The sequence below is a fragment of the Prinia subflava genome, chromosome 10 (assembly GCF_021018805.1).
Source record: "Prinia subflava isolate CZ2003 ecotype Zambia chromosome 10, Cam_Psub_1.2, whole genome shotgun sequence".
Lineage (NCBI taxonomy): Eukaryota > Metazoa > Chordata > Aves > Passeriformes > Cisticolidae > Prinia > Prinia subflava.
Genome location: NC_086256.1, coordinates 10,423,609 through 10,439,703, shown reverse-complemented (window position 1 = coordinate 10,439,703; position 16,095 = coordinate 10,423,609). Strand labels below are relative to the sequence as shown.

Here is a 16,095-nt window from a genome sequence, read left to right as displayed (position 1 = left end):
ATGGGTGGGTACAGCTCTCGTGTCTTGGGTTACTCTGAGTGTCATTTGTTCTGCGTCAAGGGAGTGGATCTTATGTACACTGACATCTGACTTCTGTTCTTTGTTTAAGGAAGAACCAATTAAAAGACATTTAATTGGTGTGTGAGCAACTAGGCCATGGAGACAAACTTGTCCTCTTTGTAGAGAGAGTCACGTAATGGTTTTATGTTCTTCTGTGACTGTCCTATTTGCCCTTGCCAGATGATGGGAACGCAGGAGAGCTCCTGTAAAAAATAACAACTCTGGGCCAGCTCAGCTGGGCACTGGGAGCATAAATCTGATGAAAGTGTTTTGAGCTGGGATGGCTGAACTGATGGTTAGGTGGCTGAGTTTTTTGACAAGGCATTCACAGTGCTGTTGTGAGGGGTAGCAAGCAAATGGTGACAATTTTAATTGCTCTCTATCTATGGCGTTAGTTTTTGTGGGGGATATGTGTGTATTCTTTAAAGTAGACTTTATTGCTGTTGCCTGCTTCCCAGGCTGAAAAGCCTGAGAGACTAACCTTGTGGGCATTACTTTTTTTAAAAAAGACTGGTTTGGACAGTATTGTGCAGCACTCTAAGCTTCCTGAAACAGTTGCTCTTTTTTTTGGCTTTTCAGGAAGAGACTGGGTACAGCACTGAGATGGATTATTGTGAATTCTTTAATTTTTGAGTTATTAGTAACTTTAAGGTTTGTTTCATCCACTCAGCTGCAGTGTGTGTTAGTGCTGTACTTTCTGCACCAAAATTGAGAACAAATGTTTAGAAAGTTCTCATAACATGAATCCAGCTACAGTTTTAAGGATCTCTTTGGTAGTTTTCAGATGCTTTAGGGATTTGAGGATCACAGTCATGCTTTTTTTGAAATGCTAAAAATAACAAGTAATGTTATTGAGGCAGCAGTGAATATTAGAAACAAAGATGTAAAAATAGAAGTTAAATTAAGAGTCATCTGGTAAAGTAGCTTAACTTTTCTAAGATTTCTCATACTGGGCTGAAATATTCCCCTTGTGTTCAGCTTGAAACTTAAAACTATAGTGTACTAACTATGGTGGATAGTTCTCTTATCTGTGCAGAACAGAGGAAAAAAATTGATTTGGTGCCCAGAAATTGTTACTTCTCAAGTTACTTTGTGCTCCCTCTTAGCCTGCCAGAATAAGGAGCATGACTAAACTTAAACTCCAGCAGGACACAACTCCAGGACACTCAGTTGTGGTAGTATCTTCCACAGCTGTAATTGTGCCAGCTATTTCTCTTGGCTGGAAGCTGATGTGTGTGTTCCTGGTCGCTCTTGCTCCGGCTGTTGGATGCAACCACACAGAACTGCCTGCCCAGCTCACCCGAGGCAGCAGCCTCTGCCCCAGGACAGAAGAGACAGTCTGCTCAGTGAATGTGAATCAGAACTTAGGAGAGTTAAAAACAAAATTAAAAAATTCATGAGTGCCTCTCTGTCTTTTAGAAGGCAGCACTTCACAGGATGGCAAGGAGCATAGGGGAATGAAAGTGCCTCTTCTTTTTCTGATCCGTTACTGCTTATTTGGTGAAATACCCAGTATTACTTTATGACCCTGCTGTCTCTCCAGGAATTTCAAGTGCTGCTAAAATGTTAACAGTGCAGGACAAAACTCTGCAGGGACAATGGGAAGTGATGCATGACAGCGCTGTTGAGAGAGGGAGCAAGTATAACATGCCTTGTTCTTGGGATTTCTCCAGGGGAGGAAACTCCTTCAACACTTCTGGCTTTAGGAGCCTATAAGGAGCAGGTTTAGTGAAGCTTATTAAGGGCATAGCACCCTAAGCATGTTGTGGCTCAAGGGGTAGCTATAACACTGTACTTGTACTATCTTCATTTTGGCTTTTTTGGGTTACTATTTTAGTTCTGGGCCGGTACTGACTTTTTAGCAAGATTGAAATGTAAAGTGCAAGAATACTTCTCCATCTCCCTGCTCAGGACTGGGACCTAGTTTTGCATTTTGAAATAGTAAGTTTCTCTTGCTTCTCTTGACAGCAACTGTCTTGATGCTGTTTGAGTCCCTTTCTATTTCCCCCTCTCTCCATTTGTGTTATTAGCTGATGGGCACAATTGAGGAACTTGCCCAGTTTAAAGCAGAGTGTGATTTTTGTTAGTTTCACTCAGTTGACCTCAGCCTGACTTAGTGTTTCACTTGCTCTACTCCTGCATTTTCTCCCTGGCCTCCTCAAAAATTTTTGGAACGGGTGTGCTCCTGTGACTTTGGATGGTTGTATTGGGAGATTGCTGATAAGGAACAATGTTCAGTGTCTTACACGCAGCTGAAGGTGTGTCTTCCGATACACATATCCAGAGGTCAAAGTCAGCAGTTTTCCATATTCTGGAAAGGTACATTGCAGTGAAAGCACTTTACCTCTGGTAGCAATTGCTCTGCAGCTGAGTGCTTTCAGAGGTGAAAGGATTTATTCATCTCAGCTGACTGTGAACCCCTTAGCAATGCGTTCAGCTGGAAACAATACCTCCTTGTGAGAGCTGTGTCATCCATGTTAGTGAGTGGTTCTCTGCCTCTCCTCCTCTTCCTCCTCACCGTGCATCCCCCCATTTATCACCTGTACCATTGCAGCACTGGCTGTAGTGATGAAGGTATTGCCAACCTCGATGGGAACTACACCACCCCCCCCCCCCCCCGACTCATTTGATGGACTAGATTGCGCTTTTCCCCTTGGCTTTGATACAGTCAGGCTGGCTTTGGGCACCTTCCGTGCTCATTTCAATTCTGTTTCTCATCAGTTCTACTGACACTGGGACAAAGGAGGTAATTTGTGATTTGTCTCAAGTTGGACAGCTGGTGCTGCTGTGATCTGAGTGTGGCCTTGGTACTGATTCTGATTGTGCCTATCACAGGTAGAGATGTTTCTCAGAGGAGATTTTTCCTAGTTTGTTATCTTCTTTCAACACTGTCACTATAACATTTCATTTTTTTGTCATTGCAGTCTGGGTTTACATCACAGTGTCAGGCTGAGGCAATAAAGCAGCCAAACAACCTGGATGTGACTTGCAAGGACAAGTACCCTTGGGTCATGAGGTATAACTCTCTATGAATTATGTATCTCTTCTGCACTTCAGAAGGAATGTAATTGTGCATCCAGGCAAGAAGTAATTTGTACTGTGCGTGCATATTCTGAATAGATGTTTGAACCTGAGGTAGTTGATTTCAAGTGGTTGCTCCTTCATGGCACTGGGTGATTGTATTGCTTTTGTATGCATTGCTTTCTTGAGGAAGTTAACAGTGTGTGAGGATAGTGCCAAAATTCTAGTCAGGTACAGAAAATACAGGATGTTTCTTAACCAGTTCTTAGTATTTTGCATAATCAAAGCCCTCAACAATCCAGGAAATGTATATCTCTGAGGGTCAGAATTTAGCATTTCTTACTCGGTTCTAAAAAGCCATAAAAAGAATCAGAATGTGTTAAAATCAGCTATTTCCATTTTTAAGTGCTTATAAGCATGCACATTGCTTAACTTTTTTCATATCATGCTGGGATCCCTCCTACTTTAACTCAGTTCTGTTACAACATGTCACTTTTTGGAGTTGTTACCCTGTGGTTTTCAGTGTTTGGACACTGATTAAATGTGAGTCGTCAGAGCTGCAGCAGTGCAGAACATGTGCCCCTTAATCACCCACAGAACAAAAAGAGTTAACAACTACAGAAGAGTTTACCTGATATCTTTTATAACTACAATGACTGTGCATGTTCCAAGGAGTATCTTCTTTCAAAGCACTATGAACAAATGCATGTGTGCTTTGAAAGAAGTAGTGAAAAAAAGATGGCACAGAAATCAATACAAGCTGAGTTTTCCCAGTAGTTAAGTAGCTGATGGCTTTGTGCTTCTGAAGGCTTACTCTTACTGTTGCAAAGTTAATAATTTATAATTGCAGTTGCATCTTTTTGTCTTTGTTACAAGTTAATCAATCTCAGAGTAGCTATAAAATGCTATGTAAATATTGTTTCTCTGTATTGTTTCTCTGTTTCAGCTGTAATTTGCCTGGACACCCTAATAAAAAAATGTACTGAGGCACATTTTTTAGGATGAAGGGTGATGAATACACTCAGGAAGGCAGAGGAAGCTGAGACAAAGAAAAGTCAAATTTTTCTATGTCATGCAGCAGCTCAAGGGCAGAGCTATGAATAGAATAAAGGTCTCAAGGTTTTTCATCTCAGTCCAGCTGGCTAAATGAGACTCTGTCCTGTAATTACACATTCTACGTCTGTAGTTCAGGAGGGTGGCAATACGGTGACGTTGCTTGCTTGGGGCAGAGGTCCTCTGCAGATGCTTGTAAAAGCACGGGCAGTGTTTCAGAGTCCTGTATTGATAATGAAGCACGCTCTGCGTGGGCAGTGCTGGTGGCCTGACGTAGGCACTGTAATTAGGGTGTGATGTGGCTGCTGTGAGTTGCTACTGGAAGCTGCCTCAGATGCATCTGTGCAAGTGCCTTCAGAGCTAACTTGAACTGTTGTGAATTTTGGTTTGGGGCTTTTCAGCCTTCAGATCTGCCCCATCAAAGGCCCTGTACTTCACGCTTTTTAGCTGCTTCAAGACCAGGGAGGTGGTGGTGGTTTTTTTTGTTGTTTGGGTTTTTTGTTGTTTTTTTTTTTTTGTGGTGGAAAAGTTTAATTTTGTTCTCCATACATAAGCACAGGACTGTCTGTTCCTCAGTTTAAACTTTTAAAAAATACATGTTCAGGCAGACTAAACTTCTAGAATTTCTGCTCAAACAATGAAAGGCTGAGCTTTCAGAAAGAGAGGAATAATGAAACAGGCTGTTTTAACCATAGCAATCACTAATGCTGTGGGTATAATTAGAAACCTAATTACTGTGAATTTACTTGCAAAGACTTTCAGCCTTTTGAGACTTGCCCCACACAATTCTATCAGGTTCCAAGTGGAGTATGGGCGGTTCTCCATTAAGCTTCTAGGAAATTAGTAATGCTGGGGTTTTTTTGTTAGCACTGCTGCTATAATCTCTGTTTAAAAGTGCCTTATCTGAACAATGGAAAGGCTTTTATTATTTTTCATTATGATTAATTTTAACATTATTTTACATATCTTTGAGTCCAGAGGTTTTGTGTTTGGGTCAGGTACTTCATCAGAAGCAAAAGCCTGAGTTAATGCAATGTAAAGAGTGCAAATTGAATTACAGTGGCAAAATGTGTTAATTTTGATTGAATTTTCTGATTTTGCCTCTTATTTAACAATGCTTCAAATATAATTTTAGTATTTCTAAACTTTTGAAAGATAGGTTTATGCACTGATTTCAGTTAGGTGTGAGGAAGAAATTCTTCACTGTGAGGGTGGTGAGACACTGGAACAGGTTGCCCAGAGAAGTTGTGGATCCCCCATCCCTGGAGGTGTTTAAGGCCAGGCTGGATGGAGCATTGACCAACCTGGTCTATTGGAAGATGTCCCCTGGCCATTGTGGAAGAATTGGAACTAGATCATCTTGTAAGGTTTGTTCTAACCTAAACCATTCTGTGATTGAAAAAGAGGCCTTCTTCATATTACAAAAACATTAAAGATTCAGTACTGCATAACAATATATTACTTCTCCTCACTGTGTATTTTATTTCCCACAAAGTTGTTTTTATTATTACAGCATTTTGTATTACATAACAATTTGAAGTTTGTTCTTCTATGAATGGAAACCGTGCCAGTATATGAATGGACTTTGGACTGATGTTTTTTGATCTTTGAATGTCTTGTTTCTTGATGTAGATACTAAAACTTTATTTTTCTGAGAAGAATTAAAAACCGCTTGTAAACTAGAGCTAAGTACTCTTTGTGCTGTACTCTGCTATGCAAATTACACTTTCTGTGTCAAAGGATGGGTGGATGGATGAACGAAGGACTAGAGAAATCTGCTGTTGTGTTCTGGATTAGCCACTCTTCTGATACAGTCTTCATGCAGATGCAGAATTCCTTCTTAATCATTAACTCTGATCTCAGGAAATGGCAGCTGAGAAGCGAGAAGAACGATTAGGGTAAGAGCAAAGAACTTGGTATTGGGAAGGTCACTCATTTCTAGAAAACTTTATAACTACAGCGTTAAAAAGAGCTGAGATAAGAATTTCTCACTGCAGACTTCAATGTAATTTCAGGAATTTAGGACTACTTTCATTTTGTTTAATGTGCAACCATGTGGTCAAAAAGTTTGAAACAAACTCCTCAACCATCTTGGCTGTTGTGTATTAACTGCTGGTTTTTACATAACTTTGTACTAGTGTAAGTATACTTTGCTCAGCAGTTGTGAGTTTATTTGTGCCTTTGCAGGAAAGGAATTACCCCATAAGTAGCTTTACTTATCATTGTCCCCATTCAGTGTAAACTAATCTTGGGATGATTTCTTCCTTCAAGGACCTGTTTATAAAGTGTCTAAGATGCATTTTTTTGTGAGAAATTAAGTTTTTTGCCTGGTTCTGTGCTCTTGATTTTTTTCCCCAGTTAAATATTACAGTCTTTGTAAAGACTAAATAACATGACAGAGTAGGTAATGTGAAACGGGATTGCCGCACTGGAAAGTTTCTGCTGAGCTTGTGGCTAAGCAGTTGCTGCTCCTCTGGCTTGAGTTCAGACATTCTGAAAAACTCGTTTGTGTGGTGAATTGGTCCAGGGAACTGATATTGTGTGAAAATACAGGGACCTTCTCTTCCTTCTCCCTCCAGCTCTTTGGGAAATGATATTTTTAATCCGTCCCGGACAGAGCGACGTGCGTAACTCAGGATTTTTGGCGAAACGCGAGGGCTTTTTGGCGAAACGCGAGGGCTTTTTGGCGAAACGCGAGGGCTTTTTGGCGAAACGCGAGGGCTTTTTGGCGAAACGCGAGGGCTTTTTGGCGAAACGCGAGGGCTTTTTGGCGAAACGCGAGGGCTTTTTGGCGAAACGCGAGGGCTTTTTGGCGAAACGCGAGGGCTTTTTGGCGAAACGCGGGGGGTTTTGGCGAAACGCGAGGGGTTTTTGGTGAAACGCGAGGGTTTTTAGTGAAGCTCGGCGGAGCCCCTCAGGTGAGGGAGGCTGCGAGGCCGGGCCTGCAGAGGCGCCCGGCTGCCGCGCGGGGGCAGCAGAGGCCCGGCGCGCCCGCCATGTCACGGCCGCGGCGAAAAGGTTGGGTTAAAAAAACCACCAAAAACCCCACAAGCAAAAACCCAGAGCATTCTTATTTCTTTCGCAGTTACAGACTGGCAGCTGCCACCCTCTGGGTGAAAATTCAGAAAGCTTTCCATCGAGTTATTTACAGTACCTTAATTTGGAGAAACCTTGCTATTTATATCCACTTACATTTAACTGTCCACTGCTTTTGCCCATACCTATTTTTATAATCTGATCAAGTCTCATCTCGGCAAATTTCTGGTTTTATCTCCCGCCACTCCTGTTCAGAAGGTCTTTCCTAACTGATAATTTTTTTATTATTATTATTATTTATTTTTTTTTTACATTTGGTTGAAATTCTGTGTTTGCCCAAAGAATCTGGAGAGATTACCCAGGAATGTAAGGTTTTGAGTACCGTGCTTGCAGGGAGAAGAAAATGTAGACAAATCTAAAAGTCTTAGGAAGTCCGACATTGTTACTTAATTTATTTACAAAACAGCTTGTTCTATATAAAGGACTTCTGCCAGCTGAGGATAGAGAAAAAAAGTTCTTACTATTTAATCTTATCTCATGGGTTGCTGCTGTGGAGAAAATTTGGATTCTTCTAGTCCTGAAAAATTGGAAGATCCAGAAAACCTGCAGATCCTTCTGCAGAGGTTGAAAGAGGAGGAGAATAAAGACACATTTGATGATTTGAATTGCTTTCCATCAGGTAGAATTTATATGAGAACTGAAGATGAAAATATGCTGCAGTCCTCTGATGAGTGATGATGGCATGTTTATAGTTAGTAAAACAACTACTGCTTTCAGTTTCATGTACTTTCAAGAAAGAAGCAAAATAAAAACATCCCTAAAGCCTAGTTAAAATATAATTGAGTTAAGAAGATGGGGAGATAATTCATATTTCTAGAAACACTTGATAAAATTGCCCTAAACTAATGGCAAAGCATTCTATTTGTTTGTTTTTTCAAAAGGTGGTTAAGAAGACAGGTTAGTTAATGTTTAACTCTGGGCAGAAATTACCATGAGACTCTTAAGAATTTACCTGGGTTCAGAAAATAATTTAGCATCTCCATAGAGGTTGAAAAGGCTAAGAATGTGTGACTAACCAAGACTGTAGAAAGCCAGATTAGGAAGGAGAATGAATAGTATTTCAAGATATTAAACTTATTTATATGAACTTACTTATTGTAACTGAAGCTGTGCTTTTCCAAATGTTTCCTGTGTTGTAAGCACCTGAAAGATGAAGTGCACATACTACTTTATTTCTTTGAAAGCAGCTAATCTTTGTACTTCTTAGGTTTGCACATTGTAACTGTTGACATGAGATCAGCTTGAAGGTGAAAGTACATTTATTCTAGCAAAGCAGGGTGAGATTGCAAATTAGTTTTGGGAAATATCAGAATTATCCATATTCAGAAATAGAAATATTAGATATGTTCAGAATCTCCGTATCTATTCTGTTTTTTAAACAGATGGGGTTTTTTGCATCTCTCACCTGAATTATTTGTATATTTCTCTCTGATTCCATTTAGCCATTATCATTGCAGGCTTAGTAGTAAAAAGAGGTGTTTTTACTAAAGGTAACTGCAGTCTACTCTTACATTTGTGTGCCTACCTGTGTAATGTGTAAAGAGTGGAAAAATAACCCTTTCCACCTTATATTATGTGTCCAGATATGGTAAGCTAGAGGAAAATAAACCTACATGGATTCGTTTTAAGGTTCACTTCTTTCAGGTTTAAAATACCTTTAAAAAATCTTATATGTCTTTAAGAATAGAGCAGGAATTTTTGCAAAATTAGAGGATGACACTAGTTGGAATGAATATAACTAAATTTCTAGTCCAACCTCCTGGTCAAAGCAGCATCAATTATTGGCTGAGACCAAGTCTTTATCCAGTCAGGTTTTGAAAACTTCCAAGAATGGAGACTGCACAGCCTTTCTGTACAGTCTTTTGCAATGCTCCATTGTCTTCACGGTTTACATCCGACAGTCCAAACCTCTGCCTCTCATCATCCCACCATGCAGCACTTTAGGAACCAGGCTCCATTTTCTCAGGAGCTTCCTGCAGGTGCTGCAGGGCTCCCCTTTGGCCTCCTGCAGCGACTGTCTCCTGCAGGCTAAACAAGCTCATCGCCTCAGGCCTTGTGTCAGTGCCCTGGTGTTTGATCATCTGCCCAACCCCTGCACAATCCCTTCTTTGTCTGCAGCCCTCCCTGGGGACCATGTGTGATGTACTAGAACAGAGGCTTCATTGTCGTTTGGAGGGTTTTTTTTTATATTTGGGTATTCCCGTATTCCTTGTCCTAAACATTGTTGCACTTTTATGTCAGTTAAATTGTTCTGTGTACTTTTGGGTAGGTGACCTTCTGTTTCAAACACTTCTTTGTCGTGCATTTGTTGCACTGGAGGTGCTCGTATTGGGAGCTGGTTGAAGAAATATCAGGTCAATGAAGGGACACTTAAGATGGAATGCACAATATCGAATGTATTGAATATACAATAACAATGTAGGTATTGATGTTGCTGCCACAAAGGCCTTTTGCTTCTCAAGGGGATCAGTCCAAAAGCAGTTACTTTTAAGGGAGTACAGAACAGAGTGATGAGTAGAATACAGACTTTCAGGTACCAGGCACTGTCTCTGGGCAGCCAGTTCCATTGTGCTGTGGTAGAGATATTTTTCCTAATGTCCAGTCAGAACATCCTAATCTGTAACTTGTGGCCATTGTCACTTTCTTCCCCTGAAGGACTTGCAGGATAGAGTGGGAATTGAATATATGTTCCATATGCCTACACCTTTTTTGTTTGTTTGTTTAGGTATAAAATATTGTAGGTATAAAAATATAAAAATGTTGTAGGTATAAAAGTGAAGACCAGAGGACAGTGTGAGAAGTAATTACCAAAGTAATCAGGGCTATCTCTTGAAATTTCAGAACTCAACAGATGAGAAGGTCAGTGAGGAAAGGCAGTGGCTTTTTGTGCAATATTTCTAATTTAGGCTCTGAGCGCTTGACACACAGCTGTTTAGTAAGCTCAGAATAACAAAGAATTGTTTGAAAGAGGATGGCTGTCACTGACTGCTGTAGTCAGAAGCTGAGGACTCGTGTGAAGATGATGTTTGCAAGGGGGGCCATGCGTGTTGTAATTGGTTCCCTCCAGAGAAGGCAGAGCTGCTGAAAATAGCTGGATTGGGTGTGAACACTGCTGTGTTTTAACAACTTCTGCTGCTGCCAGCTATTAATGATAGGCATGTCTGCATTGTGACTAAAAATGTGGAAACATCTGAGTGTTGAACATAGGTTTGTTCATTATTGAAGTGACTGTAAATTTGGGGTTGCAACCCATTTCAGAGGGAGTTGGGCACTGCAACATGTTGCATCCAAAAGGAGTGGTGTCCTTAAAGTCTCCCTTGTGTACTTATGTTTGGTGTTTCTAATCCTTATGAGCATTTGTATTGCTTTTTGCTCATGTTTCAACTTTCTGCACATCTTTCTTCAATTCAATTTTCTTCAAGTTCTGCAGTTCCTCGTGTAGCACAGATGTTGTTTTCTAAACTGTTTCTGAGGTAGTTTATTTTTTCAGTCTGGCATCCACACTAAGCTGTTTAAATCTCTCCCATGAATTGCTTCATTGATTCAAAACTCTGTGGTATAGGAACACTGGAGGTATTTCATTAATTGTGCAATAAGATATGTGCTGGTGGCAACCATAGTGTTGTATGTTGCTGATTCATTTCCCTTTTGAGTCCTTTTGGCCATTGCACACAGTTATGTTTCTGCCTGCAGTGACTGCACCAACAGTAGTGATTGTCCTTCCTCATAGCAGCACTACTTATTGTCCTTGACAGGTGAGATTTCCAAAGCTACTAATCCATAACAAATACCATAATTTCTTTTCTTATAGTAGGAGTTCAGAAGTAAGTGTACTCCTCCTCTAAGATATTTTAGCTTATAATATTTTTAGCAGTTCCTCCTAGTGCGTGCCTGTGTACACTTTATAACACATTTTAATTAAAAAGCATTATTTGTGGTATTTCCTTTGTCCAGATCCAGTGGGAGCTGGTTTCCAGAAGGCTTCATTTTGCATTGATTGCTGGGTGGTTCCCTTCCTGCATCCTGTACAGTGTGAAGCTTCACCTCTGGAATGTCTGTCTGATCCAATAAAATGTCTGGGGAATGCAGTTACATGGAACCACGTGGGGGATAATCCCCTGCAATTGCATGTTGAATGCTGGGCTCTGACAGGATTATAAACATGTGGTGGTGCTTGCATATTGCAACTTCTATCTTGCAGATAGGAGCAAATCCATTTTAATAATTCTTAGTTTCTCTTTTGTTCCATGTTGTTTCTCAGTCAAGGCAAATGTTTTGGGCTTATCTTAAAGGACAGGCCTGAAATAGTCTCAAATTTCTAGATGGATGTTGATCAATTGTATTGAGAAAGAAGTTACATTGTTGTGATTGTAACCTTCTTAGGACTTGGATTGTATTGAAGAATAATGTTTCTTTGGCCATAAAGCAGAAGCCTCCTTCCTTATTGCTATCCTAATGCCAAAAGTGGCTGAAAATTAATTTTCTTTTTTTTTTAAAGCACTGACAGCAGCAAGATAATATCAGCAAGTGAGAGTATCAGTCCTGAACAGTCAGTCTATAGGTAAGAAAGGGATGGTGTTAAGTTCCAAAATAATTATTTGAGTTTTGAAAACATAATAAATATGAAAGTAAGTTAAAAATAAATATTAATGTTATGTACCGCAGTGCCATTATCTTGCATTTTTGTATTCCTAGCACTCTGTCATTTGGTTCAGCTACCTCACTGGCATTAAGAAACAACAGGGAGTGAGCTGGAAGTACAAGGCAGTTTCCTTTCCTTCTGTATAACATTTAGGTACTTAGATACTTTAGTAAACATTTAATTTGAAAAATGATTGTTCTGTGATTTTTCTTAAAGTGTAGATTAATATGCTTGATTTCTAGTATTGTGTGTTTCCTTGATTATCTGATCTTAAATATTACTACTTGTTTTAGAAGTTGTATATTTTAATAATGACCATTCAAAATGTTTTCCTTCTTAGGAAATTGTAGCAAATAGCACTGGAAAGAACTACAGGAGGTCTTTCTCTGGGCTTTTAGAAACAGTATTTTTAACATCTTTTTATTCCAACATATGTCATAAGTACTCTAGAAAATCTAATCATGGAAACTGGTACAATCTATCCTAGTGCTTAATTGTTATTCCTGCTAGTCATATTTTTCCTGATGTCTACGCTAAATCACTTTGAACACAATGAAGTCAATTGCAAACTTTTCTGATTTCACCCTCTCGTTTTAATTTTTTTTTTCTCCCCTCAACATGTTTCTGAGTTTTAGATTACTTGATAAGCTTCTTGCAGTCTTATTTTCTTCAGATTTGGGCTTTATAGTCTTTCTAATGGAGAAATTTGAAAAAAATAGTAAACATTATTACTTCTAAATAGTTACTCTCTAACTTGTGTGTGTGTTTCTTGGAGTGTGGTACCTCCAGCATGTGTTTCTTTGGAGGCTGTATCTTCATGACTGGAGTAGAAAAATGTGGTTTGCAGTTGTGCTCTAGCTGATGCTTTTCAGTGCAAAGACATGGGGGTTTCAGTGTTGTGGTGCCAATTCAGATCAGCCTGCTGTTCACTATAACTCGTTACGATACCACGGAGTCCCCTCAGAAGTGCTTTGCTCCTTGCCAAGGTCAAATATTTGTATACTTGCCACACACTTGGAAGTCGTGTTGCTATTGCTGTGAAATGTATGAAAATGTGGTTCTAAGTCTGCTCTGATGGAAAGACATGAAACCATCTTTGAAGCTTCAAACTTACGTCCTCTGGTCAAAGGCAACTGACTGCTGTCTCCCATTGCTTTGGAAGACACTGAACTGGGTGGAAGTGTCTTGTTGATAGTATAGTTGAGGACAACGTGTTTTGTTCAGTTTCTTTTGGTTTTAAGCTCTGTAGATACTTTCTGTCATGTGTCACCCTGCCCTGAAAAGCTTTTGATATCAGGCAGCGGAGGTTTCTTTTCCTTTGCAAGTTGTACAAGTTTGTTTCTTCTCTATACTGAAGGACTTCTACTTTCTGTTGTTTGGATTTATTTTCCCCTGTGGTTCTGGATTATACTTCAGTGTATTCATTCACAGTTCAGTTTTGGCACAGTCATCTTAAGCATGTAATCTAGTTAGAGTGTTCCTTGCTCCTGTATGTCTTTTCCTCCTTGTGCTTGTTCATACAGGCTGCCTGTGGTGAGATGCCTGTGCTTCAAATCACACTTGGGGGTAATTTTCCCCTGTGTGCTCATGCAGTTTGTCCTTATCCACCCTCACATTGCCTTCCACATGAGGGGAGAAGAACAGTAGTACTCTCAGTTTCTGAATTTCTCTGCTGGTGAAGATCATCAGTTGGGCACTGTGAGGGTGATGTCTCCTCAGGTTCAGGGCTTTTGCTGAAGTTTCATGGTGACCCTGTGTGGAGGGGTCTGGTATCTTCATCACAGGGGAAGCCCACGGCACTCTCTGCCTCACCTCCCTGTTTCTGCTCTTGCTGTGGTGCATCTGCAGTGTGATGGTCCTTCTTCCAGCACGGGTATGCTGGGTTATCACAGGATATCAGAAGTACAGGAGCCTTCCTGTGTTGTTACCCCAGGACCATTTGCCAGATGCAATGTAGCCTTCAAGATGCTTTTTGAAAAACCTTGTGATGGAATATTTGGATTTCTCTGATCTGTGGCTGTTGAGTTTTTAAACTGATTTTAAAATCTAAAACCCCCTTTTGGCTTTATGGAAATGATCCAGAAAATGTTACTGTGGTGTTGAGTGGATCTTGTCTTCCTTAGAGGATAGGGTTCAATTTATTTTCTTTTTGTTATTTTTAAAATTATTTTTAAGGCTAAAACTGTCCTTTTCTAATCACACAAGAAGGTCTTGGGACAATAAATAGATTAACATCACAACCAACTCAAAACCTGGCTGCACTGTAGGAAGAAACAAACATAATTGGAACATCTTTACAGGAAGTGAGGTAATTAATGAATAAAGCTAGGTAGGTGTTTTTGATGAGTGCTCCTAATGGTCAGGGCTGGATTTCACCTTATGCAGTGCAGCTTTGGAACAGCAGAGGGTACTGTTGGTGCAAGATAAAAAATGAGGTTTTTCACACCAAGCTTGGATTTTTTTTTTTTGCTCCTAATATGTTGTTCATTGGAACTGTTGACATGTTAATAGTTGTTGTTAGATCATTGCCTCGTCTTCATAACATGCATTTATGGATTTACTAAGTAGTTTTGTAGAGAATCCCTCAATTAAGTATGAATGTTTTCTCATTAGTTTTGCTGTCACAAAAAATGCCTCAAAGATGTGTATTCTGATACAGCTTGTTTCTCCTTGTGTGTTGTGGAAGGACTGTTCCTTCTTTTTTCTAGATTAAGGAGTTGATTATCTTGGAGCTTTCCAGAGAATTTTTCTTGTGGAGTAGTATTAAAAAAAAACCAGTAAAAGTTTGGGGACAAAGTTGCAATGATTCCACCTCTTGTTGGACAGCCCTACTCTCTCCTCCTGTGTTTTATTTACCACATTCTTGCACAGTCTCTGGCTGCTGTTCACCAGAGTTTTGTTTTATTTGAATGTCAACAGGTGGGCTGTTATTTAAGACCTGCTTTTAAGGAATGTTACAGTTTTGCCAGGGATCATTTCAGTTCTGTGAAAAGGACCCGAGCTATCCAAATCTAAGTTTCTGAGAGTACAGTTACATAGTGTGTTGATTTTTGTGGTAAATCTGTTCTAAGTGACTATATAGTAGCATTTTTAAGGACTATTTTTGGTGACTTTTGTCCCATACTTTTTCAGTGATCCACTTTACCACCTCCCTTCACCCTGTGAGCAGTTGTCATGGCACAGTTGTGCTGGGGGCAGTTGCAGTGGTGTGCTGGTCCACACAAGGTGTGAAAGTTTCCTAAATTTTGCTTTGCTGCCAAAGTATCCTGTGTGGCCTTGAGGTTGGTGATATTTTGGGGTTGGAATTGGTAATCCTGGAAGTGAGACACCTTCAGTTTGGTCACTGCTATATTCTGACTCTACTGTAATGAACTTATGCTCTTAGAAATGGTTTCAAACTGAGAGTGGAGGTTTAGACTGAATATTACGAAGAAATTATTTAATGTGAGGATGGTGAAGCACTAGAAGAGGGTGCCCAGAGAAATTGTGGCTGCCTCATTCCTGGAAGTTTTGAAGGCCAAGGTGGACAGGGGTTTGAGCAACCTGGTCTAGTGGAAGTTGTCTCTGCCCATGGCAGGGGGTTGGAACCAGATGGTTTCCAAACTAAACTATTCTGTGATTCCATGGAATTCTGGGCTTATTTGATATAAAGTTGGCAAAAAGAACTGCTTTGTGAGGAAAGTTTTCTGCTTTGCAAAGTGATCTAAGCCACAGTGTCAGAAGACATCTCTTGTAGGTACAAGATATAGTAGGTATGGTAGCAAACTAACTGAAGCACTTCATGTGCTGAGTCTACCTCTCATCATGGCTTGTCCTCATGAATAATTTTACAGGTACTACAGTGTGACTTCATTGAGAGAAGATCTTATGCAGGCTTGAAAAAAATATATTCATAGGCAGCAATAACTGTTTTCCCAGTCTGTCTTCATTCTTCTGCATGTTTCTGGGATGGTAGCATTTAGTGATGGAATCTGTTTGGAGCAGAAAACAAGATGCCCGGTAGGGGTAGAGCTACAGTGGAGGAGGAGTGGATAGAAAGGTATTAATGTGCTTTTGGGATTTGGCTACAGGAAACGCTGCCAGCACTGGCTATAACTGTGTTTTCAAATATCATTGGCAGTCTTTGTGCTTCAACCCTAACCCTTATTTCTACAGCTTACCTTGAGCTAGATGTTTCTGCAATACTTATTGAGAACACAAGGGTGTTTCACAGAGTCACAAAG

The 16,095-nt window shown here is 40.1% G+C and overlaps 1 protein-coding gene across 10 annotated transcripts in view; it reads left to right on the top strand.

Annotated features, from left to right (window-relative positions):
- The window catches only part of ST3GAL3 (ST3 beta-galactoside alpha-2,3-sialyltransferase 3), a 182,780-nt gene that overhangs the window by 16,758 nt on the left and 149,927 nt on the right, over positions 1-16,095 (top strand). Inside the window, exon 1 of one of the 10 annotated variants that reach the window (XM_063407270.1) lies at positions 11,749-11,791. The exons of the other annotated variants lie outside the window; for them this stretch is intronic. The gene's annotated coding sequence lies outside the window, so the exon portion shown is untranslated. Of the gene's footprint in view, positions 1-11,748; positions 11,792-16,095 lie in introns of those variants that run through there. 10 annotated transcript variants of the gene reach the window in all.